The sequence below is a fragment of the Galeopterus variegatus genome, unplaced genomic scaffold, assembly GCF_000696425.1.
Source record: "Galeopterus variegatus unplaced genomic scaffold, G_variegatus-3.0.2 Scaffold152, whole genome shotgun sequence".
Lineage (NCBI taxonomy): Eukaryota > Metazoa > Chordata > Mammalia > Dermoptera > Cynocephalidae > Galeopterus > Galeopterus variegatus.
In genome coordinates, this window is record NW_007726263.1 from 569,665 (window position 1) to 588,831 (window position 19,167).

At 38.2% G+C, this 19,167-nt stretch overlaps 1 pseudogene; it reads left to right on the plus strand.

Moving 5' to 3' along the window:
- Window positions 1-807: 807 nt before the first annotated feature.
- On the plus strand, window positions 808-1,825 carry LOC103607717 (annotated as a pseudogene).
- The last annotated feature ends 17,342 nt before the right edge of the window (window positions 1,826-19,167 follow it).

A 19,167-nucleotide genomic window follows, 5' to 3' on the forward strand; every position in this document is an offset into this window, starting at 1 on the left:
GCTCCCGCCCGAGGGTTCGGATCCCACATACAGACCGGTTCCCGCTCACTGGCTGAGCGAGGCGCGGGAGCAGCACCGAGGGTTGCAATCCCGTTGCTGGTCCCCGGTCCAGTACAGGGGCAACACTGAGGGTTGCAATCCGTTGCCGGACACAGAAAAAGATAAAAGACAAAAAAAAATAATAATAATCAGACTAAGAAAATTACTTTTTTTTTTTCGAGAAAGGAAAACTTTATTACTTGTAACAAGTAAGGACAACACTGGGGATAGCTCCCAAAAGCAGTGTCTCTCCAGAGAGAAAGTCAAATTCCCTTTTATTTAGTACAAACATGAATATGCAAGGATCTTAGTTAGGTCATCACATGCAGAGGCAGGATCTTGTTGGCACAGGTGCAGTTACTCATCATGCTTGCTCATACATCCCATGTTATTTTAATGACACTTAAGCTCCTCCTTTAGCGGAGAATTTAGCATTATGGTGAGCAAATTTCACCAAAGTTCAGCTCTCCAGCCTCGAAACTCGGTCCGGTTGCTGCTTCCTGCAATACACCTTTAGGAGCAGTTGTTGGAACAGTTGCAGCTTAATCATTTTCTTATCCCTCAGTCTGCCTACACTCATACGATGTGACAGAATAGACCTTAGAAACACATTTGATATGTATTTTTGTAGAAATATCGTTTGCCACTGTTAAAATATTGTCATTTGGACTATTGCTATGCAAAAATTATTATTTTAATTTCTACATTTAACTTTTTCTTTTGCTTTTTTTGTTGTTATTTCCACTGTTTCTCATTCCACGGGTGATTATGGATTTGATCAACTCTACTGATTACCTGATCAATGTCTCTAGTAAAAAACAGCACTCACCTTCCAACTCCTGCCTCAAAAATGATCATTGCTCTTTCTTTGTTTATGTCATTTATAATTAGTACCATCACCAGTGGCTTATATCTATGGGTGCTAAAATTCAAGATGAAAAAGTCTGTCAATAAGCTCTTATTTTTCAACTAATTCTTTCATATTTTATCTCAACATCGATTCTGCCATTTATGGCCACCTCTCATCTTCAGGACAACCTCTGGACCTTTGGAACTGTCTTGTGCAAGGTCTTCAATGGCACTTTTTCTCTGGGGATGCTCAAATCTGTTTCTCCCTCTCTGTCAACAGTCTTGATCATTATCTTCTCACACTCTTCACCTGGTGTGGTGCCAGCGCACTGAACCTCACACTGGACTTCCAGCGTCATCCTGGGAGTCTGGATCTCTGCCACTGCCCTCAGCATGCCCTATTTGGTTTTCAGGGAGACACATCATGACCATAAATGAAGGGTGACCTGCTGAAATAACTCTTCTGTGTCTACTAACTGAGACAGCAAAGAGATACAAAAGGCAATGATTTCATGTAGCCTGTTTCACTGATTGCTTCTTGCTGGGCTTCCTTCTGCCTTTCTTTATCATCACCTTTTGTTACAAAAGAGTAGCTAGCAAGATGTAAGAGAGGAGCTTATTTTAATCCAGCAAGGCCTTCAAAGTCATGATGACTGCCATTACCTCTTTCTTAGTGTGTTGGATGCCCTACCATGTATACTAGGGGTCACTTCTCACCAAAAGCCAGTCACTACTTGCAGAGTTGATTATGATACTTACAGTGCTAGCCACCTCTTTCAATACTGTCTTTGCTCCTTTACTCTACCTATTTATTGAAGAGAACTTCAGAAAGGTTTTTCAGGAAGTTCATTCTTGCTTTGTTTAAGTCAACATTTAGTGAGTATTCTTCTCTTCTGCAGAAAGGACACAAAACCTAAATTCAGGAGCCTGCAATTAAGTTCTGGTTCCTTAAGCAGACATGGATTCTGTCAATTATACCACTAGAGATAGACCTTCTGCTTTTTTATACTATAGTTCCTAAGTTAGAGAGACATCTAGTTAGATCTATGAATATTTAAAGGGCTGCAAGGAAACAATAGGTTATGTTACAAATGTGATTTTTTAAAAAATCTTTTTTCATTGTGGTAAAATATATGTAACATAAACTTTGCCATTTTCACCATTGTTAGTGTATATTTCAGTGACATTAATTATATTCACAATGTTGTGCTACCATCATCGGTATCTATTTCCAAAATTTTTCATCATTTCAAAGAGAAACTCTGTACCCATTAAGTAATAACTCTCCATTCTGTCTCCCGAGTCCCTAGTAATCTCCAATCTACTTTCTGTCTCTGTGAAGTTGTCTGTTCTACATATTCCATATAAGTGAAATCATATAATATTTATCCTTTTGTTTCTGACTTATGTCATTTAGCATAATGTTTTCAAGGTTCATCCATCTTGTGACATGGAACAGAACTTCTTTGTTCCTTCTTGTGGCTAAATTATATTACATCGTATGTATATACCACATTTAAAGAATCCATGTATCTTTTTATGAACACTTGGATTGTTTCCACCTTTCGACTATCGTGAGTAAAGCTGCTGTGAACATCTGTGTGCACGTGTCTGTATGAGTCCTTGTTTTCTGTTATTGTAGGTATATTCCTAAGAGAGGAATTACTGGATTAAATGTTTATTCTATGTTTAACTTTTTGAGGGGCCATCAAACTTTTCAGTTTGCACCATGTTACATTACCACCAGCAATGCCCAAATGTTTCAGTTTCCTCACATCCTTGCCAACACTTATTTTTCTTTTTTAAAAATTATAGTCATCCTGGTAGGTTGGAGTGATGCACATGTGATTCTTAGTGCCAATAGTATTTACGGATTTGAATTTCTATCACAGAATCTTCTGGCAAATAGACATGGGAGTGGAGAGGTAGCCTCAGGAGCGACCAAGGCTGGAATACTGACGTTTAGAGGCAAGCTGAGGTGGCCCCAGGAAGGAAACTTCAGAAGGAGCAACTAGAAGAGAGAAAAAGAAAACTAAGTCTGCTGTCAAGAAGTATATGTCAGAAGGTAGGGTGTGCAGATTGGTTAAGAAAGGTGATTGAAACATGTCCATCGAATTTACCCTAAAAAGGTTTTCATAGTGATTAGCGTCAAGAAGAGAAGCAAAATTGCATTGTGCTGACGAGTGACTGGCAGGTGAGACTCCCAAGGCTCTGAGATACCAACTCGTTTAAATTCAGGGAATTAGGAATAATTGCCCCCTCCATTTTCCTCCCACAAAATGTAATTCTCATACATTCTACTAATTAAAAATTAATTTGTGTTAAAGGACTGCTATTAAAATGCAAATATGTCTTTTAAGAAGGGTTGTGATTCCCTTACCCGTCATCTTTATAAAAAAAAAAAAAAAAGAATATTAGACTTTTGATTGTGACCTCGAGTAAGGAAACAATTGGGGTTGGAAGTCCAGCCTGGAGCAAATTTTGGAGACCCTGAAGGCAGTTAAATACATGCTATAAAAGAGAAAGGAGACAGAAAGATATTCTGAAAAGAAAGTCAGCCGGTGACTAAGAAAAAAATTTGCCTAGAGGTGGTAAGATGTGAAAATCCAATTTATGCTAAATTGTTTGGGCCCTAAACCTTCTCTTCCCTCCAGTTCGGTCCAGCACCCATTTAGTTTAATTCAGGTTTTTCAGGAGGTGGCTCTCCTTCTCAGTCCTGTCCTTCTTCTATTGGGATGCAGAAGTGAGGGAAAGAATACAGTGGCGGGAGAAACATCTATACTAAATTCTGAGCTTCTTGAGGATAAGAACAGGGTCTTACTCCTCATAAATCTCCAAGACCTGGCTCAGGGTCTGGCATGATAAGTGAATGTTTATTAACAATTAGATAAATACATGGATGTGGCTATTAATTAATTCTGGAAATGGAATTTTCTTTATTTGTGGGATCTTTAGAATGTCCTTACTCAAGCATGCTGAGGACCTACAATATTTCTTTTGCTTCATTTGCCAAAAGGCGCCAGCAATCAGGGAGCTGCCATCTGATAACTCTGCTCTCCCTTTTTCATCTCCAGCAAATGCAACTGAAGATTTAGGTATATATATAAAGAATTCATTATTGAAATCTCTATTACTTGTTTTTTTTTTCCAGAGTCAGTATGAACTTTACTTAGTTATAAGACTCAAAGACAATAAAAATAGTTCATTATTTTTTTTCTCTATCAAATCAAACTTGATTCCAAGTGCCTTCCCCCATAGTCCAGAGGATTCTGGGAGAGCTGTAAGGACATAGGTTCTTAGTAGCTCCCACTAATATGCCTCTTATTCAAGTCTGCCTGATCCCTTGAAGGCAGTGGCTCCATTTCTTCCTGCCATGCCAAGCTGGGCCACATAGGGGCATTTTCACCAAGGCTAGCATCCCAGCAGCCATTCTCCTCTGACATCCCACCATATCCCCTATGGCTGGAGTCAAAAGGAGGGGAGAAGGGAGGTCAAGGATCTTGACTAATCTTACCCTGGTAACTCACTAAGTCAAACTTCACTTCTCTAAGCTTTCAACATTTTAATGCATGTTGTCCCCTCACAATTCTTCATATGGCTAGAAGGCCTGGAAACTCTGATGGACTCCTGCTTTGCTCTTTTATTTTGGTGGTACATTTTATGTGTTTCTAGTCTTCCTATGTCTAGGCCCAAAGATTCCTTTCTATATAAAGGCCTGACTCCCCAGTTTGTAGGCCTGAAGATGCAGAATGCTAGAGGTGAGTCAGAGTCAGTCTCAGGATACCTGTGTCAGTGCTTCCAGTCTTGACTCCCTTTTCCATCAGCCTCATAACTCAACATAGAACAGATTCCTTTATGAAGTTACCCCACCTAGAAACTTTCTTTGAATAGTCATGTTTCCTGGGTGATTTGGGGATAATATATATATATTTTTAAAAACCCGGATAAACAAATTTATTAATTAGATTTTATTAATACATAATGCCTACTACATCTTGGACAAAAGTTATGGATGTCCTCAGTTTAACCCAAAAGTGCTCATTTCAACAAGGTTTATATTTAAGTCAACAAAACCCCTTCTTTCATTCAACCTTTCAAACTTCTTCCAATTTTAGGTCTCCCCTCCCTCTACACGGTCGTAACCACCCACATCCCACGATAAGTAGCCGAGACATTATCTGGAGGTAGGTAGGATGAACTTGGCTTCCGGTTAAGCCTTAGAGGCCAAATCTTAACATATTCTTATAAGTTTTGACATCTTGTGACATATGAATGCGTCCATGAGCACAGGTAGGTTTCAGATATGTTAAGGCTTTTGACAACATTTTAACACTGAAAGTAATGTTAGACATTTTACCCATGATTAACACCAGTGTACTAAATGAATACCAAATTTCCATATATCCTTTATGTGGATTAGAGGAAAAATAAGCCCAAAATATTCTAAGATAAAAGCAAGTTATATTATCACCCTGTTGAATAAATAAGATCATGATGACTATAATAATGTCTATTCCATTTATCGATGTCTCTATTATTACATGATTGAAAAAGCAAATAGGAATATCAAGGCGTCATGAAGGTAGCAACTGCAGGAAGCAGTCCCCCCACCTCTACCCATAGGTCTGGGGGAACAAAAAACTTAGAATTAGTAAAACTTGGAAATTTGAAGGTGGGAATTCGTGGGGCCCGGCCAGACTTCACAGGGGGGGGGATGCCGCTCAGCTGGTGCTGGTGTCTCCAGTGGGGCGTGACGGGACTGGTTCTGCAAGGGCAGGAATATCTACGGACTGGAGTCAGCTGCGGCCGCCGGGACGAACTGCGGTTGCAACGGGAAGCAGGTGGGAGCAGGTCCCTTTCCCTTTCCCGGTCTGCAGTCTCCCTCCAGCGCCCTCTATTGACAGACATAACGTGGAGCAGCTGGCAAAACGCCGTTTGAGAGTCTGGGGCTGAAGCTCGGTAAAGCCGAGTATGGAAAGGTGGGTTTGAAACTGAGAGACACAGTTTAATAATTGGCATATTGACTGAGCATAAAACCTTGTGGAATATATTTAGCGGGTGGATGGTAAAGGGACCACAAAAAATATGGTAGAATCAGGTTCGTAAGCGTCAGAGGACACAGGAGGTCTTTAACAGCATTAAGTATTAAGTGGCTGAAGAAAGACCTTTTGTTTCATGATTCAAATTTGACTAAGGAGGCGTGTGCAGGGTCACTGAAACAGACGCTAGGTTATTATAAATAAGTACAGTACATGTTGACTACTCTTTCAAAACGTTGGCAATAAAAAACCTGATAGCAAGGTTAAGAAAAAGTGATTTTTTTTTTTTTTTTTTTTTGAATGAGGGAAAGGAGAAATGATAAGGCATTTCTTTGGTAAAGAAGAGATACTTTTTTGTGTGTGTGTCTTTTTCCTGACCGGTAAGGGGATCGCAACCCTTGGCTTGGTGTCGCTTGCACCATGCTCAGCCAGTGAGTGCACAGGCCATTCCTATATAGGATCCGAATCTGCGGCAGGAGCGTCGCTGCGCTCCCAGCGCTGCACTCTCCCGAGTGCGCCACAGGGCCAAAGAGATACTTTCTTAAAGATGGAAAAGAATGGGTTAAAGAAAAAAAAATGTGAAAAGGAAGGAAGTAGAAAGAGGTTTAATTTTAACCAGATCATAAAGTAAGTGATAAGGTGTTTTGCTGAGAATGGATGTGGTGGGGGTGGAATTGGGACCCAGAAGAGTGTAGGTGATCAGAACACTTCATGTGTGGAATTTAATAGGGGCAGAAAAACTTCATACCCGAGACTGTAAGAATCTAACAAAATGATTTTAGAAAATGTCTAAACCAGTCAGGAAAAAGAATTCTATACACTTTGGGGGGTGGGGGGTGTCCGCATGTGCGTCTTAGTCTCCAGTTTTGTCTTTCTAGCCCACGGTTTTTCAGTTGTGATACTATTGACATTTTGGCCCAGATAATTCATCATTTGAGGTGTAGGGGTGTCCTGTGCACTGCAGGATGTTTAGCTGCATTCCTGGTCTCTCATTAAATGCCAGTAGCTATGCCCCCCTTCACACCTTGACAATCAAAAATGTCTCCAGACATTATCAAATGTCCCCTGGAGGCAAAATTACTCTTGGTTGGGAACACTGCCCTAGCATCACTAGATCAACAAATGCTTTGCTAATTTCTTCTTTCCCAGCAGCAGTCCTCTCTCTAAGCAAAGCCTATCCTGGATTCAGCCTCTTGCCCTTCTCTGAAGTGTTGGCACCCTCTAGTCCTAGTTGGTTCAGCTCTTCTGTTGTCTTTAAACAGATTTTTAAATATTATTATTATTATTATTTGGCTTTTCTAGTAAGTAGCGCTCTATGGAGTTTTGTTCTGCTGGAAGGTATCCCCTAACATACAGAAACAAATTTCAAGGAACTTTTTTTTTATTCTTTTACTTAGTTCTGTTTTTTCTGTAGTCTAACTGAAGGGTCAGCAAACCTCAGCCTAAATTCGTGGGCCAAATCCAGCTGTTGCCTGTTTTGAAAATAAACTTTTATTGCAACACAGTCACACCCATTCATTTACATATTGCCTATGGCACCTTTTGTACTAAGACCATAGAGGAGTTTCTAAAGACCATATGGCCTGTGGGCCACAATTTGCCAATACTTGCTCTTGATCTTAAACACTTTCAAGGTAGGAACCGAGTTTGTATCTATGGTATTTAATATATCATAGTTGAATAGCTTCAAGTTTAATTTTTTTTTTAGATTTATCTAAAAATATAAATTAAACAATCTTTTTTTCAAATGACTAAATGCAATAAAAAACAAAACAAAACACCTCATTGTCTGCATTGTTATGTATTGTGTGAGTCAAATGGCATGTTTGGTTAAAGAATAATGCCAAAGAGCATTTTAAGATTACAGGTCTAATTCCTGGCTGCTCCAATTAGTTTCTTTTTCTATTTCAATCATAGACTGTTCCTTCACTACCCATGTTGCAAAAATGTGTTATTTGTTACAAGGATAATAGAAAAACGTGAATTAATGCTTTAGTACCAATCAGTCATGCCCACAGATTAAAAGAAAAAAAAGCAGTATATTTATTAAAAGTAGTTTTGTTGCTTCATCTTTTCTCATATACCTTTTTTACATTATACATGTTACATGTTTTCTCTTTGACAATCATCTGAAAAATATAATTTATATGTGATATATTTGATAATTTCATATTTGACAATAAAAATGCCTTCTATTTAGTTTCTTGCAGAAGCAGATAGCCCTTGAAATAGTAACCTTTTTCTACCCCTTCATTAACAGGCACAACAAATGAGGTAGAGGTAATTTGTATAACTTTTTGTCAAAATGGGCTTGTAAATTGAGGAAAAGAAATCATTTACTAGCTCGAGGTGGTTGAGATTAGTTGTCCTTGAACTAAAATAATATTTGTGTACCCTGTCTGCCAATACCATGATTCTCTGTATTCTTCCACTTCAAAATCTTATAATTCTTATAGAAGATTTTTTCTACCAATCTTTAACGATTTTTTTGACATTATCCTGAGCTCATTTTGCATCTTCAGTATTAATGTCTGTGTATTTGTCATTCCATTAATTCTGTGACAACAGCATACTTAACATACTATAAATCTTATCAGTCCTTGAACAAAAATAACTTGAAACTCTAAAACAGTGTTATTTTGTGGTTTTGAGTTGCCGCTGTACCTGGGTAGTATCTATAATTTACTTGCCTTCTGAAGGCTATTGATAATCCTTAATGCTTTACATCCCTGGGGTTCCTCAGCCAAAACAATTTTGTAATGAAACTAAAGGGTTTGTTTTTCAAATGAATGGTTATACTAACTAGAAAGCATGCCTCTGCTTTACTGGGCTTAAAACAAAGTATCTCACATCATTCTAACATCTGGATTTCATTTATTACTAAGGCAGGATAAGATGGATTAGGAAAAAATGAAGTGAAATCAGTTTTAATGATCATTATCTGATTTTGGTTTTGGACTAACAATTTTCCTCTATGTCTAAATCAGGCTCTGTCATGTTTAACTTTGAATAAAAGTGTATACTTCATAGGGAAAAAAGTTACAGTGACCTAATCTACTCCTCCTCTCCCTCTGACTTAACAAAAACTACTTAATTAATAAAAAATGTTGGTGTAAGGGACATAATCTTATTTAAAATTTCTGTGCAATGGCTCTGTTGGATTTCACATTTTAAAAAAATTAGATGCAGTTATTAAAACATTTTATCCCTCTAAAAACATAATATACATGGTCTGGATTCTATAACTTTTCAAATTAGTTATTTAAATTTGTACGACTGTTGGATTTAAAAAATGCATTTATAAGTGAGATATATCAGAAACAATGTATTTGAAGTATGTCATATGTGAATTAAATTTTCCTATAATGATAACATAACCTTGTATTTTTAGTATCAATCTGTTCAAATTGTCATGCATGTTAATGTATCCCTTTAAAAATTTTTTCTTACATTTTCATGAAATTCACTAGATATCTGGCAGAACAGGTGACTTTTCTCAAACATCACTTCAATATTTTGATAAACAAATCTACCTTTCACTTAAAAAGGGAAAGACGGATTTTTCAGACATTTTAAATTATTGCAGAAAAGGTATTTTTCATATGTGATGATCCTGTTTTCTATAATCCTAATTACTAGTATCAACCCTACAAAGGAATAAAAAGATAGTAATAAGGAGAGTATAACTAGGAATAGTGAAAAATTTTTCATATGTGATGGTCCTGTTTTCTATAATCCTAATTACTAGTATCAACCCTACAAAGGAATAAAAAGAAAGTAATAAGGAGAGTATAACTAGGAATAGTGAAAAAAGATCAGTAAGTTATTCTTTGAATGATAGACAAGCTTTTCTGGGCAGTCAGATCTCTAGGATGCTGGCATAGTTATTTTTCATATGTGATGATCCTGTTTTCTATAATCCTAATTACTAGTATCAACCCTACAAAGGAATAAAAAGATAGTAATAAGGAGAGTATAACTAGGAATAGTGAAAAAAGATCAGTAATTTATTCTTTGAATGATAGACAAGCTTTTCTGGGCAGTCAGATCTCTAGGATGCTGGCATAGTTATGCAAGTTAGAAAGAAGGAAAAATGGAAGGAAATGCTATCCCTTGAGATATTTAAGTCGAGATTTGGCAAAGTGCTGGAAAACAAAATACAGGAAAATCCCTTGAATATGTTGCCAGGGAAATGTCCTGAGTGAACTTCACGTAACACTTTTGTGTGCCACTGATATGGTAAAGAGGGCCCAGAGTCTGGTTTGCTTTTTCACTAATTGCAGATTTGGCAAAGTGCTGGAAAACAAAATACAGGAAAATCCCTTGAATATGTTGCCAGGGAAATGTCCTGAGTGAACTTCACGTAACTCTTTTGTGTGCCACTGATATGGTAAAGAGGGCCCAGAGTCTGGTTTGCTTTTTCACTAATTGCAGTGTGACCTTAGAAGATGTGTTAGATCTGGCTGCTTGTTTTCCTCTCTTTCCAGAGAGTTTAGCAAATGGCACTTACCTTGGTGGGGCTTAATGTTTGTAAGCACTTCAGGATTACAAAGAGAAAGTTACCTGGGGCCGGCCCGGTGGCGCACTGGATAAGTGCGCCGCTTGGGAAGTGCGGCGGGCGCTCCCGCCCGAGGGTTCGGATCCCACATACAGAGCACTTACCTTGGTGGGGCTTAATGTTTGTAAGCACTTCAGGATTACAAAGAGAAAGTTACCTGGGGCTGGCCCGGTGGCGCACTGGATAAGTGTGCCGCTTGGGAAGCGCGGCGGCGCTCCCGCCGGAGGGTTCGGATCCCGCATACAGACCGGTTCCCGCTCACTGGCTGAGCGAGGAGAGAGAAAGTTATCAAAGACATAGAAAGTATTGTGTCTTGTCACTTTACTAATTTGGTCAATAAAAGTTGAAATCTGAATATGAAGTCCAAATCAGACTTAATAAGAAAAAGACAAAAAAAAAAAAAAGAGAAAGTTATCAAAGACATAAAAAGTATTGTGTCTTGTGACTTTACTAATTTGGTCAATAAAAGTTGAAATCTGAATATGAAGTCCAAATCAGACTTAATATGTTAATTTAAGTCTGCATTTAGTGCATTTCCATTTAATTCAATTTGATTAGGTGCAATTTCATTATCCAAAGCCTACGACAGAGTTGTGAGGGGTAATGAAGTCTGATCAGTTGAGCACCTACTCTTCAAACTCAGTGGTGGCCATTTCACTCTCTTTGCTCAGTGACAGCTGGCTGCCTGGCAATAATTAGCAATTTTCTAGGAAATTCCTCACTCTCATGAAAAGTCTGCTGCACTAACCTGCAATGAAAACCTATTTCCTTCCAGAAACTCTCAGCTATTACCTTGGGACCCTTCCCCCTTCAGAGATAGCTGTGTTTCCATCTGGAAAGGACCATCTTAGGTAGCAGAAAGTATTTAAGGAAAGATTTATTAAGCAGTTACTATGTGTCAGGCACTTTAAGAAACAGGTGTTTAAACACATCTTATCCATCACAGCAATCTCAAAACAGGAGAATACTGTGGTTCAGAAAGGACAAGGGATGCACCTGAAGCTGTGCAGAAAATAGCAGCAGAGTTAGGGTTTGAGTTCACACTGAGCCCCTGACTCTGCCACCAGCTGTGCTACCTCTGAAAGGAATTATGCATTCAGCATCTTGTTTGGTCAAAGTATTTTAATGATTTATATCGCTGACAACCAGCACCACTGCAACAATACAGAGCAGGTCTCTGCTCAAATGTCGCCTCTTCGTAACAGAAAACTTTCACTGGAGCAGCCAACCTTTCTCCACATCCGTCCCCACTGCAGCATTATTTTTCTTCATGGCGCTTGCCACCATCTGACAAAACAGAGTGTTATTTGTATTTATTGTCTGTCCTGCCTATGGGAATATGCATTTCTAGAGGGCATGGACCTTATCTGACTTGTTAGTTTCTACATCCCTTGTGCCTAGAGCAGTACTTGAAATATATAATAAACATTTGTTAAATTATATGAATGAATGAGTAAGAGCAGGTTTTTAAAGGCAGAATCGATAGCAAGCCTGTCACCTGTTGACAGCACAGTGTGGTTTAGTCTGGAAAACATTTATTCCAGTGCAACATAATGTGCAGTTTGAATGATACTTTTGCTTCATAGGTTAGAAGTGATTCCCAACTTAAGAAACTACTACCCATATCTAAAATTTAGCTTTAATATAAAGCTTTACTCAGGAATCCACTGGCATTATTTATTTTACTTATTAGGTATTTTAAATATGACTATTGCAACTTGTTAAATGTTTATTTTGACACTATAAAGATAAATATATCTATTTTGAATATTATTAGCTTTCAGAAGCCTAAGGGCAAAGCAGACAGTTTAATTCACCTTGGTGAAGCTGTGGAGTAAGAGGGGTTACAAAGAATGATGTGAAAAAATGAAAAGATCAGAAGAGAGCCAACTAAATTATGACAATCTAAAAAGTTCAGTGCAACCTAATGTGCAGTTTGAATGATACTTTTGCTTCATAGGTTAGAAGTGATTCCCAACTTAAGAAACTACTACCCATATCTAAAATTTAGCTTCAATATAAAGCTTTACTCAGGAATCCACTGGCATTATTTATTTTACTTATTAGGTATTTTAAATATGACTATTGCAACTTGTTAAATGTTTATTTTGACACTATAAAGATAAATATATCTATTTTGAATATTATTAGCTTTCAGAAGCCTAAGGGCAAAGCAGACAGTTTAATTCACCTTGGTGAAGCTGTGGAGTAAGAGGGGTTACAAAGAATGATGTGAAAAAATGAAAAGATCAGAAGAGAGCCAACTAAATTATGACAATCTAAAAAGTGTTTTTATCTATGGAAGAAACTACACAAATTAATCTCTGTTGAAAGTCAAAATTCTCCCCTAATTTTGTGCGAAGTCTCCTTAAAAAAGAAAAACCCAAAACTAGAACTAAAACCAGTAGACAACATGGTATATGATTTTGCATCCAATGTCCTAAAACTAGCTGTATGACTGAACTGTGGCTCTTTTGGTAGCTAAATAAGTTTTTAGATTTTTTTTTGTGTGTGTGTGCTTAATTTCCCTACTGTGTACTTCCTTGTTATAAATGGACTGGGCAGGAGTAGATACAGGTTGTGTGGGATCTGTACTTTAACAATTCAGTGGTGGAAGTAGAAGGCTTTTAAGAAAAAGAATACAAATTGCAATTATAAAATTAGGTATGAAAGTGATTTTTTTTTTGTCTGTGTGTGTCTTTTCCATGGCCGGTAAGGGGATCGCAACCCATGGCTTGGTGTCACCTGCACCGCTCTCAGCCAGTGAGCGTGAATATTTATTTAAGTGAGAAAAAAAGCCCAAATTCCAAGTTTTAGAAAAGATAGTAAATGCCACAAACATGCACAATACCACAAAAATACATAAAATCCAGACAAATAACTGTATTTTTATTAATCATTTGACACATTTTTTCCCTCTGTTTTTGGTTGAATACTCTGATCTCTTCATATGATAATAATTTTGTAATATAATTTTTTTACATTAACCTGTAGCATGGCTAATCAAAATTAATTTATTATTGATAAGTGGATGTCACAATATGTCACTTCTCATATAGATATAATCACTGTAACATGGCTGCGGGTTGGTACCCATAAACATAGGAATTCTGATAAATTCTATTTCTCATGATAGCATGGGGGGAAGGGGAAGGGGTATTAGAGAGAAACTGGCAAAGGGCCACAACAAATGTTTACTTTGTGTAACGGGCAGGAGTAGATACAGGTTGTGTGGGATCTGTACTTTAACAATTCAGTGGTGGAAGTAGAAGGCTTTTAAGAAAAAGAATACAAATTGCAATTATAAAATTAGGTATGAAAGTGATTTTTTTTTTTTTTTTTTGTCTTTTCCATGGCCGGTAAGGGGATCGCAACCCATGGCTTGGTGTCACCTGCACCGCTCTCAGCCAGTGAGCGTGAATATTTATTTAAGTGAGAAAAAAAGCCCAAATTCCAAGTTTTAGAAAAGATAGTAAATGCCACAAACATGCACAATACCACAAAAATACATAAAATCCAGACAAATAACTGTATTTTTATTAATCATTTGACACATTTTTTCCCTCTGTTTTTGGTTGAATACTCTGATCTCTTCATATGATAATAATTTTGTAATATAATTTTTTTACATTAACCTGTAGCATGGCTAATCAAAATTAATTTATTATTGATAAGTGGATGTCACAATATGTCACTTCTCATATAGATATAATCACTGTAACATGGCTGCGGGTTGGTACCCATAAACATAGGAATTCTGATAAATTCTATTTCTCATGATAGCATGGGGGGAAGGGGAAGGGGTATTAGAGAGAAACTGGCAAAGGGCCACAACAAATGTTTACTTTGTGTAACGATAAAATCAAAAAAGTGCATGGTGTGTTTATAACTGTGTGTGCTGCATTATCCAGCATTTTCCAAGAGTTCTTGTATTTGACAAGACCTCAGTGAGAAACTAATCCTTCACTGACAATTTTTATGTTTGGTGATTGGAAGATGTTCCCACAGACTAGCTTTGGGTGCCTTACATCTCAACCTTTATTTCTCCTCACTACCCAAATACTGACACCATCAGCACCTTAGAATAGGTGGATCCACGATAAGATCTCTGGCCTCACCTTCGATGTTCCCACACCAGGCACATTGGCACAGCACACGACAAAGTGCACCTGGGAGCTATTCGTTCCTCCTCTGGGGCAGCTGGCAATAACTGTACATGAATGTGACTGCAAACCACATAAATATATTCCACTAATTCCCAAATGAACAAATCCCCAACTCATCTTCCCCTTAGCTGGATTCCAAAAATGCTCGTGGCTACTCCAGGACCTCATAGAGGGGAAGTTGGAGTTGACAACAATCTTAACCAAATTTGGTTTAAGTATTTCACTTTGGCAAATTTTAAGAAGGCATACGAACGTGTGAACACATGCCGATGTGCCTTCCAGGGCTGGAAAGGAGTGCTGGGATTGAGGGTCCCGGAGGCATCAGCTTCATCAGCTTCCTAGTAAACGGTTCCCTGGTAATAGGTAGGACTCCACTAGCCTTCGTCTGCTCTTGCTATGGACAAAGCGGGTTTTGCCCTGCCTCCCACTCTTCCTGCTTTTCAGATAACTGTCTCCTCATCATGGTGTCTCAGCTCAGGTAGGCTTTTTCTTGTCACCTTATGTGTATTACTCCCATCACTCTCTGCCATATCACTCTGCTTCATTCTCTTGTTAGCCCTCACTTCTCTCTGAAACTATTTTGTTTACTTATTTACTGTCTGGCTTCTCCAGTAAAATGTGGTCTCTAAAGGAGCAGGAATCTTGTCTGTGTGGCTCATGGATACATCACCTGAACCTAGAAGAGCACCTGGCATTTATTCATTCAGATACTTTTTGAATGAATGAATGAACTATAAACTTGAAAATGAACTTTTTCATGAACTCAAGAGTATTATTTTATCATTTCAATTGATCTTTTTCAATTCTAGTTCCCCATCTCACTGGGTTGGTGGAAGAGCCAGTTCAGGTATGGTTAGGACACTTTCCTCCCCAGGTGCTATGAATGAATGTTTGTGTTCCCCAAACATTCACGTGTTGAAACCTAAGTCCCCAGTGTGATAGTATTTGGAGATGGGGGCCTTTGAGAGGTAATTAGGTCATGAGCCCTCATGAGTGGGATTAGAGAGACACAAGAGAGATGATCTCTCTTTCTTCTATGTGAGGATACAAGAAGACAGCCATCTACAAACCAGGAACAGCACCCTCACCAGACACTGGATCTGCCAGCACCTTGAGCTTGGACTTCCTAACCTCCAGAACTAAGAGAAGTAAATTTCTGTTGTTTGAGTCATCCAGTCTGTGGTATTGTTATAGCAGTCCAAACAGACTAAGACACCAGGGTTTGCAAAAGTCTTGGGGTTCGACAGAGCAGCAGGTCATCAGTCATCTGCCCTCACTGGTCACTGACCTGTTCACAGTCTTGGAAGACAGTCAGGTACCTGACTGCAGCTTCCATGACATGCATGTGGCTGAAGAAGTTTGGCAGAGGTTGGGAGCCCTGCTGTTGGCATAAAGTCTCCTTCCTTAGACCCTGCAGCCATTTCTCTCTGAGGCTTTACCATGATCTCTCTGTCAGCTGCATGGTGGTCCACACTGCTCTAGAGGCTCACAGACCACTAGACCATCTTTGCCAGAACTAAATCCCTCCCTCACTTCTCTCAAGGGCACTCCCCTCACTTTCCTACCCTTCTGGGACAACCTGCATCATCATTTCATGGAGTTCAGCCCTTACAAAGCTGGGAATCCTTGTTACATCTTCTATTCCGGCTCAGCAAGGAAATTGTAAGGGTCTGACTACTTGCTTGCAATAGGAAGAAGGGGAAAATCTGAAGAACAAACAAAATTATTAAAATCTAAAAAATTGTCTTGTCATGTACATTTTATATATTTTTGTGTATTAGAAAGAAACTAATTGATAATTTGGCTCTCTGTAACTAAGGTAATTAAGTTAAAATGAGGTCATCAGGGTGGGCCCTATCTTAATTTGACTGGTGTCCTTATAAGAAGAGAGGATTAGGACATAGCTGGGTCTGAGGGAGGACTGTATGAAGACAGAGGGAGACAGTCGTCTACAAGACAAAGAGAGGAGCCTCCAAAGGAACCAACTGTGACAACACCTCGATCTCAGATTTCTAGTCTCCAGAATGTGAGATAATAAATTTCTGTTGCTTAGGCCACCCAGTCTGTGGTTCTTTGTGGTGAGCCCTCAGACAGTAACACACTCCCTTGTGCTCTGCTGGTGAGAAAGGCAGCAAATGTGGGCTTAGTATAAAAGTAGGAGTTGCTGGTGAGCGTCTCCTTGGCTGTGTGAGCCTCTCTACAAGAGAACTTTAAATCACCAGCAGTAGCAACAGTGGAGTTTTTCCCCAACCCACAATCAGCCTCAAAGTAAGAGAGGGCTGGTGGATAGCAGGGGAAATGCTTCTGGGAGGGCCTGAGGTGTCTTCTTTCACACTGCTCGTCCCCACCCCCACTGGAATGCCCCAGAGCACCACCACCACCTGCTCAGACTTGCATTCCAGGAAAAATACGAATATTAAAGGCACATCAGGCCCTAGTGGGACTTGCAGATGACGAATTAGTGATTAGTCAGAGAGTTGCATAACTGTTAAATATGGGTTTCCAAATGTTTATCCATCATGTTGATTACCTATATATGTATTATATAGCACTTAAGATAAACTTTTGTTATCTGCTATTCATTCCAACCAGCATGTTTTCTCCAGAAGTTAACAACAATCCATTTTAAAAGGTCTTGTGTTTAACTGGGATATTAATTTTTTCCCCATGTATCAGAAATAAAACAAAACAATAACAACAAAATACATTGTTTCAAAGCTCCAAATTTTAACACTTATTTTGGAGGGTATAATTTAGTGACAGTTCCAAATAATGATTAATGTCGCATGAAAATGGTTTTGTTTGTTTAAAAATATAGAAGCTACCATTTAAATCTCATCTTCAGTAATTCACTGACATTACTTTACATTTTTTCTTAGAAATTATCTTTACTCTCTCTTATGTTTCAGATAATCCAGTATTACCTAAAATGGAAAGCATGCAATATTTATTAATGAAGACATAAAGTAGCAAAACGATAGTCAGTAGACATTGTGAGTAATACCACTGTCATTTTATCCCTCAACATTACAGACAAAAATGCCCTGCAATCTTTCAGAAAAATCAATTGCCTAAATTATGTTCTAATATGTTTACTTAACTTCATCTTCATTGTTCTAAAACACACACACACACACACACACCACATTTTTGAAAATGAAACTTTTAATATACTCATATGTGCATCCTAAGAGGACTTTAATCCGTCTGTTTTTCATTTGGTGATTCATTCAAACTGAACTCACGTGAATACATTAGCTAATGTTGAAAAGATGCCTACTAGTTTTTGTTGGTTTTTTTTTTAAGGGCTTTTAATAAGCAGGAAGATTTTCTGATGGCCCAAAGGAAATGAAGACCTAGGTTTGGTTTAGATATTGAAATCGTGGTGCATCATACCAGGTTTGGCCATTCTAAATTTTACAATAATGTTTACTTTTTTTACTGTGATGCTTTATTTCCCCTTCCTCCCCCCATAAATATATTACTATTTCACTCATAATGAAGAAAATATCTAATTATTCTAGGTCTTACAATAAGTAGAAAGAAATAGTAGAAATAAGAAGGAAATAATGATATTTTTTGAGTGAGAAATTGAATTAGAAAAATAAAAGAAGCATGAGCCAGGCATAGGTAGCCAATGTGAAATTACTGTAGAATAAATCATTCTTACTGGAATATTTTTGCTTCATGATGTGCCATTACAGATTATGTGAGGCCCAGAAATCTTACGGTGCTGTTGAAATGGGGAAATATACAATAGGTATTATCCACTGAATGAATAGATGAACAGTGCTTGAATGAATGAATAATCAGTGATATCAAATGGAGCATCTGATACACTGTTAAACTGTTTAAATGGCATAAGAAGTAGAGGTAGTCCTAGCAGATCATTGTCAAAACTAGTCATTTATTTCTTTAGAAAACTGATTTTTTTTTTTTTTGCTCCTGCCTTTCTTTATTCTTAAAACCCAAATAAAATAAAGGGCAGGCCATTTGACCAGGGCTTTGGTTCCATTTCTCTACTCATGTCTCAGTTTCACCCTTTGGGTCTGAGATTTGATTTTACTGTCCTTGCGACATGCTAAGGTAGCCTGTTACTGTTTCATATATACTGAAAGAAGACATGCACTTCTGGGTCAGACATAAAGAACTTTATTACTCAGGGCATCACAAGCAGCATCAACATCAGCATGTTTGTGTCAGTTCATCTTGCCCCAAGCCCCATAGAGGTGACACGATATGACCCAGATGGATGCCACACACACAGTGGGTTTGCATCCCAGCTAAGGAACTCTACACATAGAGAATCCATTGCTTTGACAATAATCAGTTAGAAAAACTGCTCTTTTTCCCAGATGGAGATATTACCTCACCTGTCAAGGTTGCTTGCTGCAAACATAACACTGAGAAATGGCTGGAGAAAAGAGACATCAGGACCTTGCATTCTGGCATACCCAGAAAGACATACAAGAGCACTAGAGACACATGAAAAACTGTCTCTCTCAACTTACTTTGT